Below are 26,226 nucleotides of genomic sequence, written 5' to 3'. Positions count from 1 at the left end.
GCGTTGGCAGCAGCGGGGGACGAAGGAAAGCGCGGGAGACGCCATTTTAAGCCATTGGGAGATGCCATTTTAAACCACACCCAAAATGCCGAAGAGTGGCAGTATCACCGCGTTTGACAATGAAGTCGAAGATTGGACGACATATGTTGAATGAATAGAGGTATACTGCAAGGCAAATGAGGTGTCAGATGACAAGAAAGCGTTGGTATTGCTAAATTTAATGGGTGCAAAGACGTATGGGTTATTACGAAATCTAGTAACCCCAACGAAGTCAATGGAAAAGAGTTTTGAAGACATAGTAACTGTTAGATCCGTGATTCTGAGAGTATGATGTTTTTCAATAACCACACGGATGCTGTAACTTAATCAACAGGTATTTACTGGAGTAGGGTAGTCTCAAGACTGGGGGTACAGAGGCATGCTCAAGGCTTATATACAGGTGTGGTCACTGCCGGTACTACAGTATACAGGAGCTGTAAAAGTAGTTCTCTCTTAAAGGTACATACACTACAATTCCTCCCCTTTTAGGTTAGTAGTACCCATAATATTCAAATAACAATTAACACTTTAACATGTACATTAAACAACAATAGTCGATTTATAGATTTAGTCTTTGGGGCGGCTTCCTGATCCTTTCAGGATAGCGCCTTTCCTGAGGTTCTTGTTCTTGGTGCGGAGGCGATTCTGGCCCCTTTTCGTCAGTTAGTTCATCGGTTTCCACTGCTACTGGTTCTGAGGTAGATGCTACCGGTATGTCGGGTTCATCCCTAGGTACTCGAGACACGGGGTTGACTCGTTCCTGTGACGCTAAGATCTGATCGACGTGACGTCTCACAATGTTCTCCCCGACATCCACTGTGTACATTAATGGCCCCTGCCTTGTGCATATCGTTCCGGGTTGCCATTTCTCTGTTCGGTAGTCACGGGCCAAGACTGGTTGTCCTACATTGAAGCTCCTTGTCCGCTTCTCATTGATGTGCTGGAATTGTTTATCCTCAACATTTCTTCGCACATTTGGTCTGAGCAAATCCAGACGAGATCTCAACCTTCGGTTAAAGAACATCATGGCCGGGGACTGGTTGGTGATTGCATGTGTCGCATTTCTGTAGGCTAATAGGAAATTGTCCACCTTATGCTGTAGTGGAATTTCATCGTTGCACATGGCCTTTATCGCCTTTTTAAAGGTTTGTACGAACATCTCAGCCAATCCATTTGTGGCTCGATGATACGGGGCGGATGTGTAATGCCTGATCCCATTTCCTTCTCATAAATTTCCGAAACTCTTCGGACACAAACTGTGGTCCATTATCAGAGCAAATCTGCTCTGGCAAGCCGTTCCTGGCAAATATGGTCCGTAGGACTGCAATCGTTTTCTCTGTAGTGGTTGAGGACATTTTTATCACCTCAGGCCATTTCGAGTGAGCATCCACTGCTATTAAGAACATTGAGTCCATGAATGGACCAGCAAAATTAATGATCACCCGTTGCCATGGAGAGGAGGGCCACTCCCATGGGTGTAGAGGGGCATGTGGTGTTGCATTTTGGACCTTCTGGCATCCTGAGCAGCTCTCGGTTAGGTCCTCGATTTGTTGATCGATCCCCGGCCACCACACATAAGCCCGAGCAAGGCTTTTCATTTTCACCCCTCCCAGATGACCTTCATGAAGCTCATTTAGCACTCTCTCCCTTAACTTGGGTGGAATCACCACTCGGGATCCACACATCACTGTCCCCTGGCATACTGACAGCTGTTCTCTGCTGGATGAGAATGCTGGCAACAGTGAGTCGCCATGTGTTGGCCATCCCCTCACCGTCAAATCATATACCCGAGACAGTGTCGGATCATTGCGGGTCTCCTTCTCTATATCCGCGTTCGTTACTGGCAATCGTTCAATTATTGACGAATAAAATATCTCGATAGGGTCCACTGCTGGTGCTTCCTCCACAGTAGGCAGTGGCAGGCGTGATAGCCCATCAGCATTTCCATGCTGTTTCGTGCCTTTATATTCTATTTCATATTGATTCGCCCCTAGAAACAGGGACCATCTTTGTAACCGTTGTGCAATCATCACTGGAACGCCCTTCTTAGGATTAAAGATGGAGACAAGTGGTTGGTGGTCAGTCAGCAAGGTGAACTTCTGCCCATGCAGATAGTGGTTGAATTTTTCTACTCCCCATACTAGGCTGAGGGCCTCCCTGTCAATCTGGGTGTAGTTGCGCTCGGCTGAGGTTAGTGACCGAGACGCAAAGGCTACTGGCCTCTCCAACCCGTCTGGGAATTTGTGCGACAGCACCGCTCCAATACCATAGGGTGATGCATCACATGCCAAACAAATTGGTAGTGCTGGGTTGAAATGGGCCAACACCTCTTTTGATGTGATCAATTCTTTACACTTCTGGAAAGCTCGTCTACGTTCGTCATTCCACTTCCATGGTACCCCTGTTTGCAGTAGGGTATTCAGTGGGTGTAATACCGTGGACAAATTTGGTAAGAACTTATGGTAGTAGTTTACCAGCCCGAGGAACGACCTCAGTTGTGACACATTTTCCGGTGCTGGAGCCTTGACTACTGCCTCAATCTTTTCAGGGGACTTATGTAACCCCTCTTCATCGATGACGTGGCCACAATACGACATCTGCTTCTGGAAAAACTCGCACTTGTGGCGATTAGCTCGTAGCCCATATTCCTTTAATCTGGTGAGCGCCTTCTCCAAGTTGGCGAGGTGATCACTGTCATTTTCGCCCGTGACCAGGATGTCGTCCAAATAACACTGGGACCCTGGAATCCCTTGCAGGACTTGATCCATCGCCCTTTGCCAAATAGCCGGAGCCGATGCTACCCCGAACACCAGCCGGTTGTATTGATAGAGACCTTTATGAGTGTTGATCGTGAGGTATTGTTTCGAGGCTTCTTCTACCTCCATTTGCAAGTACGCCTGGGCTAGATCAATTTTGGTGAAGCGTTTACCTCCAGATAGCGAGGCGAAAATATCCTCAATTCGTGGAAGCGGATATTGTACCATGTGAAGGACTGGGTTCACTGTCACCTTAAAATCCCCACAGATGCGGACCTTCTTTGGTTCCCCAGGCGTATTACTCAACGACCTCTTCATTACAGGAATGATGGGTGTAGCCCACTCGCTCCAGTCTACATTGGACAGTACTCCTGAACATTCCAACCCTTCCAGCTCTGCTTCGACGGCTGGTCTGATCGCATAAGGCACTGGTCTGGCCTTAAGAAACTTTGGGCTTGCATTTTCCTCTATTTTAATCGTTGCTGTTATGCCTTTTAGTGTTCCGAGTCCCTCCTGGAACACTTCTTTTGCGTCAGTTAGCATTTTTTACAGTCGGCCAGGTGTGACGTCGTCATCCTTTTTGGCCTCAACCTTCAGTGCCTGTATGGAATGCCAATCTAATTGTATCTTCCGGATCAATTCACGTCCTAGCAGTGGTGGTCCTCCATCTGGCAATACATATATATCCATTTTAGGTATTTCCTGGCCTTTGTATATCACGTTCACCCTTATTTTTCCTTTGGGGTAGACTTTTTGCCCCGTGTACTTCTTCAAGACAATCTCTGTAGCTTTCAAGGGCATATGTGAAAATAGCCGCTTGTAGTCCCTTTGGTTTATGACTGTTAGGGCTGATCCTGTGTCCAATTCCATTTTCACTTGGACACCGTCTATCTTGAGTGTAACCCAGATAGTCTGGTGATCCTCCATTTTGGTTACCTTATGTAGTTTCAGACAGCCCAGCTCCTTGCTTCCGGAGTCTGTGTCACTTTTCTGTTCGTCTGAACTACTGTCCATCACCTTGTTTACCTTTTTGTACTTCTCCTGTGGAGATTTCTTGCTGTTGGTTTTCTTCCCAGACCTGCAGACTCTTGCTATGTGTCCTGCTTTTCCACACTTTCTGCACACTTGGTCCTTGAACCAACAATCCTTCTGGTCGTGTGTTGTTCTGTCGCAGCGATAACACTTCCCTGTTCCATATGACATTTCATTGGTGCCATATTCTTGCGGTCTCCGTTGTATCTCTGCAGCGCCCCTTGCGGCTGCTTCGTGTGATACTGCCATACTGAAAGCCTTGTCCAGTGTAAGATCCTTTTCTGATAGAAGCCGTTTCTGGGTTCCTTCACTTTGAAGCCCACACACAAACTTGTCCCTTAACGTATCTGCTAGTTGCACTCCAAACTGGCAGTGCTTTGATAGCTTGCGCAGTTCCGTTAAGTACTCAGCATTACTTTCGTCTTTGTGTTGGTTCCTTTTATGGAACTTAAATCGTTCTGCTATCAGCAGCGGTGTGGGGTTTAAGTGGTCCTGTAGGATTTCTACTATGCTTTCGAAATTCTTATTCACAGGCTTCTCTGGGGTTATTAGGATTCACAGTAACCCGTAAGTTTTTGCACCCATGGAATTGAACAAAACCAGTGCTTTCCTAGCATCTGGCACTTCATTCGCCCTGCAGTACACCGCAATACGTTCCACATATGTCGCCCAATCTTCGACTTCATTGTCGAACGTAGAGATACTGCCACTCTTCGGCATCCCTGTGTGTGATTTAACTGTCAAAAATGGCGTCTCCCGCGCTTTCCTTTCTTCTTCGCTGGCATAAAATGGCATCTCCCGCGCTTTCCTTTCTTCCCGCGCTCGCCCTTCTTCTCCGCTGCGGCTTCTAAAAATGGCATCTCCCGCGCTCTTCCTTCTTCGCCGCGGCTCAATGGCGTCTCCCGCGCTCTCCCTTCTTCTCCCCACGGACACTGTTCAGCCCTTGAGCCCTGGCTGCGCTCTGCGCGTTTTTTTTTCTGTGAGCCTTTCCCGTTTCCGCCACTTGGTCCTGAACCCGGCTGCTACTTTACCCTCTCTCTCTCCATTTTGTTTTTCCTCGACGCCGCTCGGTTTTCAACCCCCCGGCTGCGCCCTGTGCGCTTCACCCTCTATCTTACCCCGTCGACGCTGCTCGGCTTTTTCTCTGCCGTCAGTCGGCTCCAGCTGCCGCTGTCCGGGAAGATTCTGCGCTGTACCTGGTACCTGTCGTCAGTCTGTTGCTGATCTTCGTGGCTGGGTAACCAAGCCTGGCTCTCCACAGCCTCCCCTGCGATGTTCACTCTCTGCCGGACGACTGGGCGGTTGCTCGTGGTCGACGCCCATGTTTCTGGCCTCGACTTTTTTCCACCGCCCTCCCGGAGCGAATCCTCGAAGGGAAATGCAGAGTTGCAGGTAGATTCGAATCGACACTCGTCGCCACTGTTAGATCCGTGATTCTGAGAGTATGATGTTTTTCAATAACCACACGGATGCTGTAACTTAACAATCAACAGGTATTTACTGGAGTAGGGTAGTCTCAAGACTGGGGGTACAGAGGCATGCTGAAGGCTTATATACAGGTGTGGTCACTGCCGATACTACAGTATACAGGAGCTGTAAAAGTAGTTCTCTCTTAAAGGTACATACACTACAGTAACGATACCACAGGGACATTTAAACCCCACACCGCTGCTGATAGCAGAAAGATTCAAATTTCACAAACGGAACCAGCATAAGGGTGAAAGCAATGCTGATTATTTAACAGAACTGCGCAAACTATCGAAACACTGCCAGTTTGGAGCGGGACTGGCAGATACCTTAAGGGACAAGTTTGTGTGTGGGCTTCAAAGTGAAGGAACCCAGAAATGGCTTTTATCTGAAAAGGACCTTACGCTGGAAAAGGCTTTCAGCATTGCAGTATCATATGAAGCAGCAGCACGGGGCGCTGCAGAGATACAACAGAGACCGCAAGAATATGGCACAAACGAAATGTCATATGGAACAGAGAAGTGCTATCGCTGCGGCAGAACAACACACGACCAGAATGATTGCTGGTTCAAAGACAAAGTGTGCAGACAGTGTGGAAAAGTAGGACACATAGCACGAGTCTGCAGGTCGGGAAAGAAAACCAGCAATAAGAAACCTACCAAAGAAAAGTACAAGAAGGTACATAAGATGACGGAGAATAGTTCAGACGAACAAAAGAGTGATAACGACTCTGAAAGCAGGGAACTGAGTTGTCTGAAACTACATAATGTGATCACAACGGAGGATCACCGAACCATTTGGGTCACTCTCAAGATAGCAGGAGTCCAGGTAAAGATGGAATTGGACACAGGATCAGCCCTAACAGTCATAAACCAATGGGACTACGAGCGGCTATTCTCACACATACCCTTGAGAGACACAAAAATTATTTTGAAGACGTACACGGGGCAAAAAGTCTACCCCAAAGGAAAAATAAGGGTGACCGTTATATATAACAGTAAGGAAACACCAAAACTAGACCTGTATGTATTGCAAGATGGAGGACCACCATTACTGGGACGTGAATGGATCTGGAAAATACAACTGGATTGGCATTCCATACAGGCACTGACTGTGGCTGACAAAAAGGATGACGACGTCACACCTGGGCGACTGTCAAAGATCCTAACTGACGCGAAAGAAGTGTTCCAGCAAGGACTCGGAACACTAAAAGGCATGACAGCAATGATTAAAATGGAAGAAAACGCAAGCCCAAAATTTTTTAAGGCCAGACCGGTACCTTATGCGATCCGCCCAGCCGTCGAAGCAGAGCTGGAGAGTCTGGAACGTTCAGGTGTACTGTCCAAGGTAGACTGGAGCGAGTGGGCTAAACCCATCGTCCCTGTGATGAAAAAGTCGTTGAGCAGCACGCCTGGGTAACCAAGGAAGGTTCGCATCTGTGAGGACTTTAAGGTAACAGTGAACCCGGTCCTTCACACCGTACAATATCCACTTCCGCGGATTGAAGATATTTTCGCCTCGCTATCTGGAGGGAAACGCTTCACTAAGATTGATCTGGCCCAGGCGTATCTGCAAATGGAGGTAGAAGAAGCATCAAAAAAATATCTCACAATCAACACCCATAAAGGTCTCTACCAATACAACCGGCTGGTATTCGGGGTAGCATCAGCTCCGGCTATTTGGCAGAGGGCAATGGAACAAGTCCTGCAAGGGATCCCAGGGACCCAGTGTTATTTGGACGACATCCTGGTCACGGGCGAAAATGACAGTGATCACCTTGCCAACCTGGAGCAGGTGCTCACTAGATTGCAGGAATATGGGCTCCGAGGTAACCGCCCCAAATGTGAGTTTTTTAGAAAACAGATCTCGTATTGTGGCCACGTTATCGATAAAGAGGGGTTACAGAAGTCCCCAGAGAAGATTGAGGCAGTAGTCAAGGCTCCAGCACTGGAAGATGTGTCACAACTGAGGTCGTTCCTTGGCTGGTAAACTACTACCATAAGTTCTTGCCAAATTTGTCTACAATACTACATCCACTGAACACCCTACTGCAAACTGGGGTGCCATGGAAGTGGAGTGACGAATGTAGACGAGCTTTCCAGAAGAGCAAAACACTAATCACATCGAAAGAGGTATTGGCCCATTACAATCCAGCATTACCAATTCGGTTGGCATGTGATGCGTCACCCTACGGCATTGGAGCGGTGCAGTCGCACAAATTCTCGGACAACTCAGAGAGGCCAATAGCCTTTGCGGCACGATCACTAGCCTCAGCCGAGCGTAACTACACCCAGATTGATAGGGAGGCCCTCAGCCTAGTGTGGGGAGTGAAAAAGTTCAATCACTATCTGCACGGGCAGAAATTCACCTTGCTGACTGATCACCAGCCTCTTGTCTCCATTTTTAATCCGAAGAAGGGCGTTCCGGTGATGACTGTGCAACGACTACAAAGATGGTCACTTTTTCTAGGGGCGCACCACTATGAGATTGAATATAAGGGCACGAAACAGCATGGAAATGCTGATGGGCTATCACGCCTGCCACTGCCTACTGCAGAGGAAGCACCAGCAGTGGATCCTGTCGAAATATTCCATTTGACTATAGTTGAATACCTACCGGTAACTAACGCTTGTATCGAAAAGGAAACCCAAAATGACCCGACACTGTCTCGGGTATATGATTTGACGGTGAAGGGATGGCCAGCACATGGCGACTCACTGTTGCCAGCATTCTCGACAAGGAGAGAACAGCTGTCAGTGTGCCGGGGGACCTTGATGTGTGGATCCCGAGTGGTAATTCCACCCAAGTTAAGGGATAGAGTGCTCAATGAGCTTCATGAGGGTCATCTGGGAGGGGTAAAAATGAAAAGCCTAGCCAGGGCTTATGTGTGGTGGCCGGGAATCGATAAACAAATCGAGGACCTGACCAAGAGCTGCTCAGGATGCCAGAAAGTCCAAAATGCACCACCACAGGCCCCTCTACACCCATGGGAGTGGCCCTCATCTCCATGGCAACGGGTGCATATTGATTTTGCTGGTCCATTCATGGACTCAATGTTTTTAATAGCCGTGGATGCGCACTCGAAATGGCCTGAGGTCATCAAAATGTCCTCCACCACCACGGAGAAAACTATTGCAATCCTACGGACCATTTTTGACAGGAATGGCTTGCCAGAACAGATTTGCTCCGACAACGGACCACAGTTTGTGTCCGAAGTGTTCCGGAGGTTCTTGAAAAAGAATGGGGTAAGGCATTACGCATCTGCCCCGTACCATCCAGCCACAAATGGATTGGCTGAGATGTTCGTACAAACCTTTAAGAAGGCAATAAAGGCTATGTACAATGACAACATTCCGCTGCAGCACAAGGTGGACAATTTCCTGTTCGCCTACCAGAATGCGACACATGCAGTCACCAACCAGGCCCCAGCCATGATGTTCTTTAACCGAAGGTTAAGATCTCGTCTGGATTTGCTCAGACCAAACGTACGAAGAGATGTTGAGAGTAAGCAATTCCAGCACATCCATGAGAAGCCAACAAGGAGCTTCAATGTAGGGCAACCAGTCTTGGCCCGCGACTACCGAACAGAAAAATGGCAGCCAGGAACGCTATGCACACGGCAGGGCCCACTAATGTACACAGTGGACGTTGGGGAGAGCATCTTGAGACGCTATGCTGACCAGATCCAAGAGTCACAGGAACAAGTCAGCCCCATGCCTCGCCCATACGTACCTGGTGATGAACCCGACGTACAGGTCGCATCTACCCCAGAAACAGTAGCATCGGAAGCTGATGAACCAACCGACGACAGGGGGCCAGAATCGCCTCCGCACCAAGAGCAAGACACTCGGGAAAGGCGCTATCCAGAAAGGATCAGGAAGCCTCCCCAAAGACTGAATATATAAATAGACTATTTTCAGCTAATGTTGCATGTTAAAAGTGTTAATTGTAATTAGTTTGATATTTAATTGTTAAATGAGTGTTATGGTACTGTTAATCTAAAAGGGGAGGAATTGTAATGTATATACCTTTAAGGGGGGAACTATCTTTTACAGCTCATGTATACTGCAGTACCGGCAGTGACCACACCTGTATATAGCACTGAGTAGTAATCTGTACAGATCAGTTCCCGTGTGAGCCACGTTGAGTAAACACCTGTTGTACCATTCTCCTGCAGTCTGTGTCTTATTATACACAGACACAACAGGCAGGAGACCGGCACAATAGGGCAAGGGTCCCGAAGGGAGGCGTCACACAGCAACGTGGTACCAGCCGAATGGAACCTGACGTCGGCCAACTGGAGGCTAGTGGTGTTGGTGCGGTAAGCCTGCACTTCAGGGTCTGAGACTTGGTCTGCTGCCATGAGGGCATAGTCGATGCCCAGCTGGACCGCATGCATGGTCGCGCGGGAGAGGCAATCTGCCACCAGGTTGTCTTTACCGGCCACGTGCTGAATATCTGTGGTAAATTCGGAGATGTATGTCAGCTGACGTTGTTGTCGAGATGACCACGGTTCGGCGGTCTTGGCCATGGCAAAAGTCAGTAGCTTATGGTCGACGAAAGCGGTGAAAGGACGTCCTTCCTACAAGAACCGGAAATGGTGGATGGTCAGAAAAAGGGCTAGTAACTCCCTGTCGAAAGTACTGTACACCCGCTCATTACGCCGCAGTTGATGGCTGAAGAATGCCAACGGCTGCCATGTCCCGTTCACCCACTGCTCCTGAACGGCGCCGATTGCGTAATCTGATGCGTCAATGGTGGCTCCTGGTAGCGGGTGCGCCAGCATGGTCGCGTTGGCTAAGGAGTTCTTGGTGTCGGTGAATGCCCGGTCCATGTCAACCGTCCAGCCCACTGGATCCTTGCCAGACTTGCCCTTGAGGGCCTCGTACAGGGGCTGCATGAGCAGTGCTGCCTTAGGTACGAAACGGTGGTAAAAGTTTACCATCCTGGGGAACTCCTGCAGGGCCTTTATGTTCCGCGGGCATGGAAAGGATGTCACCACCTCTACCTTTGTAATGCGATGTCCCAGGAAATCAATTTGGTGCAGACCAAACTGACACTTGGCTGGGTTGATAATCAGGCCATGTTGGCTGAGGCGTCGAAAGAGGGTGCGGAGGTGAGAGATGTGTTCTTCCTTATTAGGACTGGCAATGAGGATATCGTCTAAGTAGACGAAAAGGAACTTGAGGTCCCGCAGCACGGAGTCCATGAGGCGCTGGAAAGCCTGGGCGACGTTCTTCAACCCAAACGGCATCCTTAAAAATTCGAATAGACCGAAAGGGGTGATGACTGCGGTCTTCTGGACATCTTGCGGGTGCACCGGGACCTGGTGGTAGCCTCGGACAAGGTCAACCTTGGAAAAAACGGTGTTTCCTGCCAAATGGGCAGAGAAATCCTGGATGTGGGGGATCGGGTATCGATCAGGAGTGGTGGCGTCGTTTAGGCGCCGATAGTCGCCGCAGGGCCGCCATCCACTGCCAGGTTTCGGTACGATGTGAAGAGGTGAAGACCAGGGACTATTCGACCTGCGAATAATCCCTAAGCGTTCCATTGTTGCGAACTCCGCCTTCGCGACTGCAAGCTTGCCAGGTTCGAGGCGCCGGGCACGCGCGTGGACCGGGGAGCCGGTGGTGGTGATGTGGTGTTCCACACCATGCTTCGTGGCCATGCAGGAGAACGTAGGCCTGGTCAGGTCTGGAAATTCGCATAGCAGGCGAGCGAACTCATTCGGAGTCGGGAAAGCGCAGGAGACGGTGCGCGGCATGGTGTTACTATGGTGGCAAGGGATAGAGTGAAACGTGGCCGCGTTGATCAGCCACCGGTCCCTTACATCGACCAGGAGGCTGTTGGCGCACAGGAAATCTGCTCCGAGAATGGCTTGTGAAACCTTTGCCGTAACGAATTCCCAGAAAAACCGCTGGCCGCCGAAGCACACCTGGACCCGCCGTGTGGCGAAGGTCCGAATAGCTCTGCCATTAGCCGCTTCGAGGGGGGGGCCGTGCCTCCCAACCTGTACATCAAGAGCTGACGCGGGTAGAATGCTGCACTGCGCTCTGGTGTCGCACAGGAACCGATGACCGGAGAGGGTACCTGTGATGAAGAGCAGCTTGCCTGCATTGCCGATTGCCATCGCGGCCGCGGGGCACCCATTAGACCCGTTCTTCATTGGACGGAGTTGTTGTTTTTTTTTTGAGCGAAGCTGCAGGGAGAGCAGCAACATCTCGCCTTCGTGCAAAACCGCACGTGGTAGAAGCACAGCCCCGCGGGCTGAGGAGCTGGGGCGGCGTCTGTGGGGGATGGGCGCCTCATGACAGCGCAGTACTGTTGCGTAACTGCGAATATTTTGTATGCCTCGGCAGCGAGCGCTGCGCAGTCTTCGACCTCGGATCTCACCAAGGCCGCTTGCACTTGCTCCGGTAATTGGCTGAGGAATAACTCTCTGAAGAGAAAGCATTCCGGTTTGGAGCCGAGGAGTGTGAGCATTTGGCTCATCTGCTCGGAAGGTTTGGAGTCCCCGATCCCGGGCATAGCGAGCAGCCGACGGGCGTGCTCTGATTTCGTGAGCCCGAAAACCTGTAGCAACCGCGCCTTGAGAGTCTCATACTTGCGGTCAGTTGGGGGGTTCTCGAGAAGACTGACGATCCGCGAGGCGGTAGAGCCGTCGAGTGCGGAGACCACGTATAAGTATCGGGTCTGATCCTCAACGATGCCTCTCAGGGCAAACTGGGCTTCAACTTGGATGACCCACGAGGCCGCTTGTTGCTCCCAGAACTGCGGCAGCTTCAACAAAATGGCATTTGCCTCCATGCTGTGTTCCTTTTGCGAAATCCGTTCACAAAAGTCGGGGTCACCAATGTAGGAATGGTCAAATTCCTATCTAGAGATTGAGTTCGACGCAGACAATCAATCAAAAAGGTTTTTAATGTCAAACTAATGAGTTTAAACAGATTGATGCAAGAGAACTATGAAAACAGGTCGGAGGCTCCACGAGGACTGACTGGGCGGTCCCGTGGATGGCGTCATGACGTCATCACGTTTTTCCCGCGTTTGGGTGATCACGTGATTAGTGGCATGACGTCATCGTGTTTGCCCGCGCTCTTAAAGGGACCGCGCACTGTACATACAAACAGTATATACAATGGTACAGATTTAGTCTGTAGCTAACACATCATTAAAGGGAATTATGTACAGTTGTTCAGAGTCCCTCAGTGGCTCTGCCACAAAGGAATGTTTTTGGACAAGTCACAGCCAGGAAGGTGTGATTATCTAGCCCACAAATTGCTACATAGCAGTGTATCAGGAAGCTGGAAGAGACCACCCTATAATTGACTAAAAACTAACAAAATGAACATTTGGCAAAATACATTTTATTTGGTTTATTACATACACATACACATAAGTAAACCCACTGGAGGTGTGCAGCCATTATGGGAAATATGGGGGCCAAAAATGTGTGGGTCACAATCCCAGTGGTTATGCCAGACTTTTCAGGATCCGCAGGATGGCACCTCAGTGCCAAGGAACAGGTGGGAATAAATGCCACTTCTAGCACATCTCTAGCCCTGACATCCCATGGTAGCAGGATACTTTGGGGAATGCTCTATGGATGGCGGGGTGGAACCAAGCCCCCGCTTCACCGACCCTACCCTTGTAATTGGGCCAATCTGTTAAAAAAAAAGAAAAATTTTAGAAATGTTATTATCCTGTGGTCGAGAGGATCATGTAATCTCATATTATGATGTGGGCTTATCTGAATTCAGATGGTGCTTTGTTTATTTAATGTTAGCTAAGTAGCTTACACGTATCTGTTCTTTACTTAATTGTCTTAATGCAATAAAATAGTAATGCCCCCAAAGTTCCATATGGTGAGTTGTGCCACATTTACACCATTGGAAATGAGTTTCACCCACTCGTGGCCTGGGGAGCGGTTTGAGTGCAGCCTTTAAAAAGCCAGTCTTGCTGAAGATTTCAGCAACAGGTAAGGAAGAAAGTGCCTGGCTCAGTCAGGTGACTGTCAGCCAGTTTGATTAGATGTCACATGACTGTTTTTGTGCCACTCTACGGAAATGTCTAACACAGGAGAACCTGGCCGCGGCAGGCAAAGAAGGTAGCAGGACATGACACAGAGGCAGAGCAGAAGATGCCACAATTCCACTGCGTCCGACTTGTAACCCCTGCTGGATGACATAGGAGAGATAAAGTGTTGGGTGTCTGAGGCAGGAAACCTGCCCAAAAAAGTCACTTGTGCAGTGTGGAGTGATGCCATCTCTCAACTCAACACTGCAGACTCATGCTGGAAAAAGTCAAATGACCTGTTAGCGGATTTCTTAGTAGTTACCGTCACAACAAAGAGTTGTTAGTCCGGCGACAATAATTCCGCTTATGATTCAAGCACAAGTGGTTTTTAAAGCAGCAAGCTTTATTACAGTGATTGATTGGGTCTTCTATTTATATTAAATGACATGCAAGTAATACAACCTGGTTACCAGGCTCCAACTACCTCCAAGAATGCTCTTTGACGTCAGAGAACAACACAAGCCCTGGAGGGACCAGCTCCCGTCCTCCAGGCCCTTCGCGTGGCTGCAGTGCTTCTGACCCTCGAGAGCGCTCTGAAGTTAAAGGGCACCTGATTCTATTACACTATAATACAACCTTGGCCTGTATTTACGTAATACGCAGTTTGCACGTTTAGCTGAGGCCGCAGCTTATAATCTTTTCAGCCATTGCCTCTGTGCTACAAGCTTTGTTTATAGTACAATAGCACTTAGGCCAAATGTTTATCCTATTCGCTAGACCTGTTGTTCATATATAGAGACAAGATTAAGTTCCCTTTCTCTCACATTTGCTCTACCACTAAAATGATAAAAGAAAGGAATGCTGGGATAGCTTGACTTTTTAAATCACCTTCAAACATTTTAACATGACCTGACTAGGGTAGTCAAGATAACAAACTGGCTACTCTCCCAATTCTTCCTTGGGCATCTAAGGCACCAGCATGCTCTTTACCCTCAAAAAGTAATAGCTATACTACTAACCCTGCTGAATACACTGTGGTTAAGGGGAGGGCACTAACTCAGGATCTTACAGTATGACTACCTATGCCCACCAATAGCAATTACTTGCATGTGCAGCCCTAAAATCTCTTTTTTTATTCACTTATGGGATCTGGGCGTCGCTGGCAAGGCCAGCATTTATTGCCTATCCCTAGTTGCCCTTCGGAAGGTGGTGGTGAGTCGCCTTCTTGAACCGCTGCAGTCCGTGTGGTGAAGGTACTCCCACAATGCTGTTAGGTAGGGATTCCCAGGATTTTGACCCAGCTTCCTCCACTTTAACAGGGTGATGCCACTATATCTCTTTCTTTAGCTTTCCATGCTGATGGGCCTTCAATAACCACAAAACTAGAAGTTATAGACTTAAACAAGTTGGCTTTTAATCACTAAGATCAGAGCTAACATCTCAACACGCCGACTGGTTCACAGGAATGAGTCATACAGATCCTGGGATCTTTATGTAAGAGAAGTCAGGGGCGGAGCCAAGAGCCAAGACCTGGAACCTCCCAGGTTAGTCGTGAAAGAGGAAGTGAAACTATACACAGTGGGGGAGGGTAATATACATGAGTGCAAAACGAATACAGGATCAAGACAAACAGATTTCATTACACATGCCATTTGGAATTCTTCAAATACTACCCGTCACCTAATTTACTCAATTTTGTTGTATGAGAAAATGGTGTACAATACCATGAGAGGCAGTCCATTGGAGGAGGCACCCCAAATCTGAAACACCTCACGGCCTCTGAAGAGCAGACCATCGAGTTCAAGGGGAAAAGCTCTACTTTTGCTGTGGAAAATGGTGAGGTCGGGGGCATAGAGCCAGTACCACAAAGTACTAGCTTCCCCTCTCACTAACACAAACTGATTACCCCTGGATGGCAGTATGTGAGGTGTAGCGTGGGAGACAGTGATCGAGGGGCTGTGGCAGAGAAATGTTTCCTGGATGTCAGGATTCCTAAGAATACAGGGTGCAGTAGATGGCAGCCATGTGCTGTACAGCTGGCCACCACCCTCTGACAGGTAAGGTGCGCTGCTCTCTTATGGAAGAGTTACCTGAAGTGACAAAAAAAAAACCCTCCTTGCACTTAACACACGTCATAGTCCTGAAACGCCAACTCTGTTTCTCCCTGCACAGATGCTGCCTGACCTGCTGCGTATTTCCAGCATTTTCTGTTTATATTTTCAGATTTCCTCATTCTGCAGTATTTTGCCTTTTGTATTCGTGCAGCAGCAGCAAATTTATTTTGCCACCCAAGGAACAGGGTGTTGGGTGCTCAATCTCTGTGGGTTTCCTTTCACTTAATTTTTGCTTGGCATTTCTTCCCTTTTCTCTCTCCAGCCTTGGCAAAGGCTGTCAAATATTAAAAATGTATTTTTAAATTTTATAAAAGCTGAAACAATATTTGACCCCATATGCAGTCACTTACCTTTTTAAAATGTGTACATCTTGTACTCCAGAGCTAGCCATGCCTTTAACCAAGCTGTTCCAGTACAGCTATAACACTGGCATCTATCCGACAATGTGGAAAACTGCCCGGGTATGTCCTGTCCACAAAAAGCAGGACAAATCCAATCTGGCCAATTGCTGCCCCATCAGTCTACTCTCAATCATCAGCAAAGTGATGGAAGGTGTCGTCGACAGTGTTATCAAGCAGCACTTACTCACCAATAACCTGCTCACTGATGCCAAGACCACTCGGCTCCTGACCTCATTACAGCCTTGGTCCAAACATGGACAAAGGAGCTGAATTCCGGAGGTGAGGTGAGAGTGACTGCCCTCGACATCAAAGCAGCATTTGACCGAGTGTGGCATCAAGGAGCCCTAGTAAACCTGAAGTCAATAGGAATCGGGGGGAAAACTCTCCACTGGCTGGAGTCATACCTAGCACAAAGGAAGATGGTTCTGGTGGTTGGAGGCCAATCATCACAGCCCTAGGACATCGCTGCAGGAGTTCCTTGGGGCGGTGTCCTAGGCCTAACCATCTTCAGCTGCTTCATCAATGATCTTCCCTCCATCATAGGATCAGAAGTGGGGATGTTCGCTGATGACTGCGCAGTGTTCGGTGCCATTCGCAACTCCTCAGATAATGAAGCAGTCCATGCCCGCATGCAGCAAGATCTGAACGACATTCAGGCTTGAGCTGATAAGTGGCAGGTAACATTCGCGCCACACAAGTGCCAGGCAATGACTATCTCCAACAAGCGAGAGTCTAACCACCACACCTTGACATTCAACGGTATTACCATCGCCGAATCCCCCACAATCTTGACCAGAAACTTAACTGGACCAACCACATAAATACTGTGGCAACAAGAGCAGGTCAGAGACTGCATATTCTGTGGCGAGTGTCTCACCTCCTGATTCCCCAAAGTCTTTCCATCATCTACAAGGCACAAGTCAGGAGTGTGATGGAATACACTCCACTTGCCTGGATAAGTGCAGCTCCAACAACACTCAAAAAGATCGATGCCATCCAAGACAAAGCAGCCCACTTGATTGGCATCCCATCCCACCACATTAAACATTCACTCCCTCCACTACCGGCGTACCATGGCTGCAGTGTGTACCATCTACATGATGCACTGCAGCAACTTGCCAAGGCTTCTTTGGCAGCACCTCCCAAACCCGCAACCTCTTCCGCCTAGAAGGACAAGGGCAGCAGGCGCATGGGAACACCACCACTGCCAAGTTACCCTCCAAGTCACATACCATCTTGACTTGGAAGTATATCGCCGATCCTTCATCGTCACTGGGTCAAAATTCTGGAACTCCCTACCTAACAGCACTGTGGGAGTACCTTCACCACACGGACCATAGCGGTTCAAGAAGGCAGCTCACCACCACCTTCTCAAGGGCAACTAGGGATGGGCAACAAATGCTGGCCTTGACAGCGATGCCCACATCCCATTATTGAATAATAAAATAAAGTCTATTTAAATTTGAGCTGTTGGCTAAATTACAGACAACCCCCATTAGGCTAGTTACTGGCCCACGGCTAAAGCTGTGACAAGGTATGGGCCAGGCTCTCAACCATTCCAGGCACAGATTTTGCCGATCTTGCAAAATCGGGGTCTTGACCCTTCTGAAATAATTATGGGGGAAATATTACTGAGCTTCTAATTTATTACTGTTTTTTGGCTTTTAATAATAAAGAATTTTAACTTTAAAGTTAATTATGCACCAAGTATAAGGAGGAAGTAGAATACATTGAAAATACTCCCCTCTATAATTTCTGCTTTAAATCTCTTGGGCTTCAAAATTACATTGAGGATAACTGCATGTGAGTACTTAACTTCTTTATCTGAAATTCTTCTTTTTACTACATTAGTGGCTGTGTTAGTCACTATTGAATTAAAAATTAAGTACTGAAAATTACAAGTGAGTGCTTTCCCACTGTGTTACCCCTCTGTATGAACTTAATTAGATCTTATTCACAATCTGTTCAGCACTAATGCTGGTCCTCCTTGTAAGTGAAAAACTCTTATCTGCCTGTGGATAAGACAGCTTTGAAAAAGAAGGGTATTTATCCTTAGCCCTGTCCTCTTCCTCATCTATATGTTGCCCCTCAGCAACATCATCTGCAGACATAAGGTCAGCTTCTACATATGTGTTGACGACACCCAGCTCTACCTCTCTACCACCTCTCTTGACCCCTCCACTGCCTCTGTGTTATCCGACTGCTTGTCTGACATTCAGTCTAGAATGAGCTACAGTTTTCATCAGTTAAATATTGTGAAAATCAAAACCATCATCTCAGGCCCCCACCACAATCTCCATACCCTTTTCACTAATTCCAAGACCCTCCCTGGCTACTGTATCAGGCTAACCAGGCTGTCCACAACCTCAGCATCCTATTTGACCCTATGCTGAGCTTCCAACCTGACATCCTCTCCACCACAAGCAGCACCTCATCAAAACCCTCATCCATGCCATTGTCACCTCCAGACATGACTACTCCAATGGTCTCCTGGCAGGCCTCCCATTCTCCACCCTTCGTAAACTTCAGCTCATCCAAAACTCTGCTGGCCATATGCTATCCCGCAACAAGTTCCGATTGCCCATCACCCCTGTCCAGCTGACCTACATTGGCTCCTGGTCTGCCAATGCCTTAAATTTAAAATGATCGTCCTTGTGTTTAAAACTTTCCATGGTCTCAGCCTTTCCTATCTTTGTAACTTTCTCTAGCCCTACAACCCGCCCCCACTGTCCTCCCCCCACCAACCCTGCCAACAACTTTCTGTTTCTGCATCTCTGGGCTCCTTGGAACCTATCTCTTTGACCAAGCTTTGGGCCACCTCTCTTAATAGCTCCTTCTTTGGCTCATCATTTCTTTTTTATTTCGCCTTTGTGAAGTCCCTTGGGACATTTTCTATGTTAAACAAGCTATATAAAACCAAGTTCTTGCTGTTGTTCTTATTTACATTAACAACTGGAAAGTACATGTTTTACATTCCACAGATTAGTTTGGTTCAGGAATTCTCTTCCAAGGACTGATTAATATTTGCACTGTAGTGAAGTCACCTGTTATGTTTTTGGATTTTACGCCAGATAGTCTACTGGCGATCGGTGTCACCAATCACTCTGGTAAGTGAACCTCAGTTTCCCAGGCCGGAAATTTCCTTACCTTGTCGAGTTCGGTGCGGCCAATGTCCATGGTGGGCCCCAACCCCGCTGCTGGCTCCATCCCGCTGTACAAAATGAACTTACCTTAATGGGGCCTTTAAGGCAGCCCAGCACGTTACCTGACCCAATTAGATGGAACGGGTCTGGCGACATCATTCATGATGCGTTTTAAGCCGGGAACCTTTAAGGGTCCCTGGTCGCATTAAATTTTAAGTTCAATCTAACATAGTGGGTGTTGAATCTTTACTGTACAATCATATAATAAAAGTTATATATGAAGGACAAAGAAATATTTAAATAAAATTATCATTAAGTAATATGACTCCATCTACAAACACGATCAAGAATATAATTTAAAAAGTACATTAATTGTGAAGTGATTGGTGCTTTAGTCACAAATCTATAGACTTTTGTATCAGTATCTGGTACAAATAAAAGATGTATGTGTATAGGTAATACATAAAATTAAGCAGATTTTAAATGTAATCGTAACGGGGTGGATTTACAATCTTATGCAAGTTCAGCGGAAGAGCTGTGGAATCCCTGATAAACAGTGTAAGTGGTGCTTACAATGTGTTTCGGGGATTTCGCTCTTCCGTTGAAGTTAACAATGGACAAGTGAAAGAACCTCTGCAGAAATTCACCCTAAAGTCTCAGACTGAAAAATTAAATTAGTCATATTCAGGAACTGAAGCAAATTGAACCAGTGGAATGAATGATGAGAATGAACTTGTTATGGTTGATGACTTGATTTATTGTGTAACTGGACAATCGTAGTATACTGTGAGAAAAACCTGACCAAAAACAACACAAAAATTTATTTAAATGGTATATGTCATTTTTTATAGTGCAGATCAATTCATTGCAATTACTGTTGAGTTGGAAGGCAACAGCCGAGAATGGCCAGTGAAAAATTAATATTTATCAGTAGCTTTTCAAGGAGTTCAGAATCTCCATCAATCTGTTAGCTGATGTAATCAACATGTTTTTATTTTGGTTTGTTTTCCAAGCTGTCAAGTAATCAGCTGGAGCAATGGCCACGGAACTCACGCCTCAGGTTGACAGACGTGGTTCCCGAGCTGTGTGAATCCTGTTGCCATGCAGGGAAATTAAAAAAGCTGGGGGGGGGGTGGTGGGGGGGGGGGAAAGGCTCTTCAGTGCCTATAAAATACCTCATAATGATTTCAATTGGGTCCCCCACCACTGCAGGTCGGATCAACTATCTCACCCGACCCACCACCGATCGCACCCGCTACCACCACGGAAAATTCAGCCCCTAGAAACCAGAGTATGTCTTTACCTACCCAATATCTAGATTAAACAATGGATATAAGAGTTGAAAAGGGAACCCTTGCTACTGTACTGTAATTTACTGGAATGCACCAGGTACTACCTCGTCTTTCCTAGTGGATCAAATATACCCTTTGACGTAAGAAAACTACTAGGCACTTGGTCTAAGCGTTAAACAAAGCTTTAATCAACTGTTTTACAACATGGAGGTCTAGTTGTGTCCTTCACTAGTTCCTGTTAAGAATGTCCTGCGCAAGCTGGGCCCGTGCCCGAGTATTTATACTCTCCCTGGACAGTGCCACCCGTAGGCCACTCAGTATTATTTCATAAGTCTTTCTTTCATGAATGACTGATTCATGTCACCCTTTATGAGACTAAGGCCCAGAAATTCATCCGGCCATTATATGCAGCGCCTGATATTCAGTTTTCAGCACTGTGTATAATGGACAGCCGATCCAATACTGCCCATTTTGCGTTGCTGTCTAAGATGAATTTCTAGCCCTAAGGCTCAGCTCAGGCTCAGGCTCTATATCAATAGACAATTTATTTAACATAGAATGGATAAATGACCATATTCAGTGAAAAACATATATTTACAGTGATTGACAATCTTTACTACTGGCCCATGTTTATCCCTCAATCAACATAACAAAAACAGATTATCTGATCACTATCACATTGCAGTTTGTGGGAGCTTGCTGAGTGCAAATTGGCTACCGCGTTTTGTACATTACAACAGTGACTACACTTAAACAAAAAACTTAATTGGCTGCAAAGCGCTTTGGGACATCCAGTGGTTGTGAAAGGTGCTAGATAAACGCAAGTCTTTCTTTCTTTCTTTCTTGATATATGAAAAACAGACGCTTCCCCTGAATTATCTCTCAACATAAATCGATCCTTTAAAGTGGTTGCCTACATTTCACATAGTGGAATATTGTTATAAAGCCAGATTAGCTCAGTCTCTCTACTTGTTTCAGACTAACAGATAAGGTGGGCATGGGCAGTTCCAGCAGGGCCAGTCTTATGGGTGGGTGACGTGGCCGACTGCCCAGGGCGGGTGCCGTGGTCAAGAGGGTCTGACATTAATGATGTTGACCTCTGCGAAGAACTTGCCTATGCCCAAAGTCTGCTTCCACCGGACAGTCGTGCTCCTCAAGAAGAGCAAACTTCAAGTTTCAAGGTAAAGTTCTCAAACACATGGATAGCACTCAGGATCCTGTTAACCACGCCCGTATAGGTGGTGAGCAGTGAACGGAGCTTCTTGAAGTTGATGTTCATAAAAACATATTTGTGATCAACTCTGGGAGATGACAAGCTATCTTTGCTGGCTATCCTGTCTATTGAGAATAATACGGCTCAAAATATCTTGGTGAACAAAGTTTTTTATTTTTATTATTTATTAATTTAGTGTTTAATGTTTAGTTTATTTGTCACTTGTCATTTTTTATGACTTATATCATTTATTATTTAAATTATTAAAAACTTTTGAGATTACAGCTTTATTTCTGAATCTTTCGCTAATACAGGCGTACTACTACATACTTAAACTCAAAGACAGGACGCCAAAATACAAGTTCACCCAGGGTGCCATTTTCCCTGAGTTTCAGATAACCTGCACTCAGCTCTAGGCCACAGAGCTGTCTATTAAAAGAGACTACAAAGAATTGACTCTGCCTCTTTCTGAAAGGCCTGACCCATGCCTTCATCCCAGATGTAGCTATCAATCAAGAATCACTATTGCAGCATGTCAATCACTGAGGATGTTTTTGACTTGAATGGGGATGGCTTGACTCACTGATCTGAGCCAAGTACTTTAAAGTTATGTGATGACCGGGAATTACCATTTGGCCTGCCAGCGATCTAACAGAACAACACCAATGAATTCTGCATTCAATCTCCCTTAACATATTAACAGATCCAAAACATAGCTGCCTATTAATTGCCTTCAGATTATCAGACCATAGTATATATTCCTGTCATTTGCAGAATTCAATATTAACCATGTGTGTACTATAGCCAGCAATAAAGCAAACAATAAATATTGTTGACAGTAGTACAGAATCTAAAATGATAATTTAGCATAGACAAAAATGCTTTACTTTTGTTGCATACCCAATGTGATAATACATGAATTCCGGCAAAATGCATGAGATCATCTCAAAGATCATCTTCAATTTTGCAGTGTTTGCATTAGAACAGGAACCAGTGTGAATTGAAACATTTCCAGCCAGTCCATTTTTTAAACTTCAATATTAAACATAAAGTCAGCCGATTGTCAGCTTTTTCCCAAATCTAAAATTGAACTGACATTTGGGCAATGGCAAGTGGATCTCTACCTGCACAGAGCCATATTACTTGATACAGGTTGAGCGTCCTGAATCCGGCAACCTCGGGACCGAAGCCGAGCCGGTTTTCTGGAGTTTTTCCGGACTTTGGAATGCGTTTCTGGTTCGAAGTCCGGAAACACCCGATCCCAGGTTGCAATGTTTCCGGACTTCGGAAATCAGAAACACATGGCGAGTCCGGAAACGCCTGGGCCCAGGTTGCGTTTTTGGTAAGCCTCCCTCAGGATGTGCGGATTCCGGAACAAGTTACGGATTCCGGACCCCCGCCACCAATCGTCCCGTAGTCTGGATTCTGGAACTCTGGACTTGGGACGCTCAACCTGTACTACCAGCGCACAGCAGACAGTGCTACCTGCAGTATAACTGGGCTGTGTGAGAGCATTTGGATTGTCGAGTACTCACAAATTTTTATCGGTCAGTGCCAGACAGCATTTACCTTCTGTGGATTGAAAAAATAAAAAGGATTTGGGTGCAATTTACTATTCACTGAAATTGTTCAGCTATCATGAAGTTGTTATCAACAAGGCTAATGAACAAATGCATCTTGCAGGGCATTTAAGTATAAATTGCAACAAGTTAAGGTGAGGCTACATTTGAAATATCATGCTTAGGGTCTAAGTGAAATTTTCAGTTGACAGCTGCATTACCTATTCCTGCCAACATTTTATAGAACTTGATGTTGTCCCCATTCTATTGTCTCCAATGAAAACAAGTTTGACTCTCCAAGTCAATCTTCATAATGGCCCAGAAATTTGGGCCTCCACGGGTGAGTACACACGGGGTCCTCACCCGTGGGCCCGATGGATGTGCCGATTTCCTGCATGCACTGTGCATGCACAGGAAACCGGCACTTCCGTTCCTCTGAATGAAGAGGTTCAGAGGTCGAACGCGTGCGCAGGGGAGGCTGCGCGTGCGCATCAAACTTAGTTTTTTTTTACAGGTTTTCCCGGGAGGGTAAGCCTGCAGAATTTACACATTTAAAAAGCAGGCGTAAGGCCTGCTTTTTACAAGGTAAGTGGTGAATTAATTAAAATTAAAACATTTTTTCCACAGGTTTATTATTTTTAAATACTTTAAAGCAAGGTAAGTTTATTTTTAGCCCCGTTAGAATATAAAATTATTTTTTTCAAAAATTTAAATTATTGTTTAAAATAGTTATTTAATGTAATTTATAGTTTATTTTAAAAATGTGATTTAAGAAAAACATTTATTTGAAGGTTTAGTGCTATTTTGGGGCCGTAGTATTTATAAGTCTTGACAGCACTTCCTGTCAAGACTTATGAATGGAGCATTCCCTGCTCCGATTGGCTGCCCATGGCCCACGTGATCCCAGGGGACGCTTCGAACTAACTGCGCCCCTGGGATATGCAGCTGGACCAGGCCCCGGATCGGAATTCCACGGGGGCCCAGAGCTCAACGGCCAGTGCGCAAGGTAAGTGCAGGTCAGGGGCTTGCACCCACGGGAAGCCCCCGACCTGAATTTCTGGACCATTATATCCTCCTAAATCCTCGAATTATCCTCACTGCTCTTGTTTGAAACCTCCCCAATCCATCTTTGTTCTTTTGAAGGTAGAGTGCACAGAATTTCCCCAGAATATTTCAAATGTTGTGTCACCAACGCCCTTTACAAGGAAGAATAACTTGTTCCAATGTATAAGCAAATATCCATAAACTTTCACAAGAGAATTACTTTGTATAGATTCTTGGATTGTCTATTTCAGGGATTTGAACTAAAATATAGACATTTTTCAAAGCAATTGTCGTCGGTGACTGAGACACCATTTTTAGGGTTGTTATCAACTGTAATAGTGGTAAAATTGAGATAAAGAATAAAGGTGTTTCTTTTTGTATTGTATGAATTTATTTGGCTACTGCATAATTCAGTTGCCTAGGCCCTAAGCTCTGGAATTACCTCCCTAAACCTCTCTGCCTCGCTACCTCTCTCTCCTCTTTTAAGTCGCTCCTTAAAACTTACCTCTTTGACCAAGCTTTTGGTCACCTGTCCTAATATGTGGCTTGGTGTCATATTTTGTCTGATAATGCTCCTATGAAGTGTCTTGGGACATTTCACTATGTTAAAGGCACTATAGTTGTGGTTGGATTTGCATGACTTGGGTTATGGATGCATGCTGTGCAACATTACCAACTACAGTAACAGCTGTTGCTAAGAATACAAACTCTGTAACTATTCCATAACTTTATTTTCAAACGTTAACTTTTCATTTGTAAAAGTTTTTGGATGGTTCATTTCAATTCAGACTCTTTGCAACATAGATAATGGCCAGGATTTTCTGCTTTGGCTGAATCTTGGCATACCTTGGTGGGGGCCCCCACTGGCTCACCCCTGACCCCTGGATTTCCAGGGCATTTTGCATATTCTATGGCTGCAGGCAGAGATTGGCTATGGCAAGCTTGGGCACCTGCTGCAGAGGCCTCTGTGGCTGGTCTAAAATCTGTAAACAATATTTGATATCTTTTTTTGAAAAAAACCTACCTTAGCCTATGCAATCAATGGTCCTGATATAATATTCAAGTGTTGAATAGTGGATTGTAGAATACATGTGCTTGTTCATGAGGGATACAGTTTGCTGATGTTAGGCACAAGGATGTCTGACAAGCAGATTCAGTATTGATCATTATTAGTAGTGTAATTTGCTCAGATTGGAGACTAGGAAGGAGATTTTCAAACTCAGGTTACAAAGTTTGGTAGCTGATGGATTGGGAAGTTAGATGAAGTAGCAGGAAGCTGAGAGAGGCAGCAAGGAGAAACAGCTGGTGGCAGGAAGAGCAGTGGGAGGTAGTGAAGAGAAGCAGCAAAGAGAAGTAATCATCTGAGTTGCAGAGAAGCAGGTAGTGGCTGGGACCAGGAGAGGTAGTGAAAAGAAGTGAGTGGTCGGTCAGAAAGAGTAGTGGAAGGCTGTGAGAGGCAGCAAAGAGAAGTGAGCGGCTGGCTGGGAAGAGTATAGGGAGTTGGTAAAGAGGAGCGGGGTGGCAGGGAGAGCCGGGGAATGGTAGGGGTTCTGCAACAGAGGCCAGTGCAGCGGCATGCTATTTGAAAGGATGGGGAGTGGAGCGGGATGATTAGGAAAGGTCACAAAACAACTGGGGAGCCCAATGTAATGCCAGTGAAAGAAAAAGAAAATCATGGGTGACTCTCATCACACTGCCAGCAGTGGTGGGAGTATTGAATTGCAGGGGTTAGAGTGTAACCTATTAAAAGTAATAAAAACAGGTATTACTATTACACTTTAGGCATTATATCTCAGTGTTACCAAATGTCTCAGTGGCATTACTAAGTTTCACAAAAGTGTGATTAATTTGTGGTACAAGAAATAGGTCAAACAAACAGGAGTTCTTAATTTTAAGATATTATAGATATGGGTGTGGTGCTTAAAACATTGCCCCATAATCATAACGTAGAAATCCTTGTTTGAAACAAGTCTCAGAGCAGATGTTTTGTATAGAACTCTTTCGCCCCCGCCTGACCCAATGTTACATAAGAACATAAGACGTAGGAGCAGGAGTAGGCCATTTGGCCCCTCGAGTCTGCTCCGCCATTCAATAAGATCATGGCTGATCTGATCTTGGCCTCAACTCCACTTTCCTGCCCGCTCCCCATT

The sequence above is a fragment of the Somniosus microcephalus genome, chromosome 15 (assembly GCF_052327205.1).
Source record: "Somniosus microcephalus isolate GS21.2 chromosome 15, FLI_Smic_1.0, whole genome shotgun sequence".
Lineage (NCBI taxonomy): Eukaryota > Metazoa > Chordata > Chondrichthyes > Squaliformes > Somniosidae > Somniosus > Somniosus microcephalus.
This window is presented reverse-complemented; position numbering follows the sequence as displayed.